General features: G+C 40.8%; 1 long non-coding RNA gene across 1 annotated transcript; it reads right to left on the bottom strand.

The window, feature by feature from the left end:
- On the bottom strand, positions 1–1225 carry LOC111656576 (uncharacterized). Its single transcript, XR_002760878.1, has 4 exons — positions 1083–1225; positions 796–899; positions 321–409; positions 1–74 (listed from the first exon to the last, which is right to left on the bottom strand). It is a non-coding gene; the product is annotated as an uncharacterized LOC111656576 (long non-coding RNA).
- Between the last annotated feature and the right edge of the window lie 21 nt (positions 1226–1246).

Raw genomic sequence — 1246 nt, 5'->3', positions numbered from 1 at the left:
GAGTTAGTCGACCCACTGAACTTGACAAACTCTCCATTTGACTGGCGCACCAGGTCCACAACATCTGCATTAACCTGTCTCCATGCATGACATGAAATTCTATGAGTTAGCACTACGTACAGATCTTTATACACATACATACTGTATATCATATCTCAGAACACAAAATGAATCATTCTCTGCTTGGTGGGTTAGCTGGGATCAGGTCTTGGCTCTAACCCTGACTATAAAACTATTGTAATCTATAGAATCCATAGCTAAAAACAAACTATGTTTATTTTTGTGTCTGTTTTTCATGAAAATGTTTCAATAAAACTCACCTCAGCAAAAATGAAGGGAGCGTCGTACTTCTTGGTCAGCTCTCCTTCCTTGATGGACCTCAGTGAGGCTGGTCCGCAACAGCACACACCTAAAAAGCAGTAAATGCAGTAAGGGTTCAGACATGCAGCACTCATATTCAGGGCATACAAATCACTGAAGTCATGAAAAATAAAAAAAAATAAGCTACAAATGCTGAATATTTTTGATGATCTGAGTTTTGCCAGTTCCAGAGAGAAGTCCCAACTGTTGTTTCGCTGTCAGTATCACAATACAGACAAGACAATACCAACATCTAAAGGTAAAAGTTACATAATCACATTTATAAACACTTCTACAAAGTCATATTACTTTGATATGTGTGACAGGCAACAGAGCCTCACAGAGGCCACATGATGTCTCCAGAAGAGACATGTGAATATACTAAACGAGCTGTCACAAGTTTGCCACAAACAGTTAGATTTATCTTTTCATCACCATCACTTGTCTCCTGTGGGGTCGGGTCGCTGGTTTGCCACCCATCATACTCAGATCCCAAGTCTGGACGAGTCATCCAGCTGTCCACCCAAACATGGAAATTCCTGGGGAATCATGTAAAATAAAATAATGTGGCCATTTTGCTCTGTAATAACGTAAAAAAAAAAAAAATCAAAGTTTCATTCTATCACAAGGGAATAATGGAAGATAACAAGAGAGAGAGAGAGAGAGTAAACATGATGTATTGGAAGAGACGTGCAGCAGCATGATCTCCACCATAGACTCACCAAATGGAATCACCACTATCGATTCTCTCACCATCTTCATTATACAGGTTTTCTATCACCAGGTTAGCGTTTCCATCGTGAGCTGATCCAAAGTTAGTAACCACTCGACACGGGATGCCCAGGCTCCGGGACACTGAAGGAGGGAGAAGAGCAACACTTCGAGG

This window comes from Seriola lalandi, unplaced genomic scaffold, assembly GCF_002814215.2.
Source record: "Seriola lalandi dorsalis isolate HSWRI2012SDOR001 ecotype SW California unplaced genomic scaffold, Sedor1 jcf7180001976555, whole genome shotgun sequence".
Classification (NCBI taxonomy): Eukaryota; Metazoa; Chordata; class Actinopteri; order Carangiformes; family Carangidae; genus Seriola; species Seriola lalandi.
This window is presented reverse-complemented; position numbering and strand designations above follow the sequence as displayed.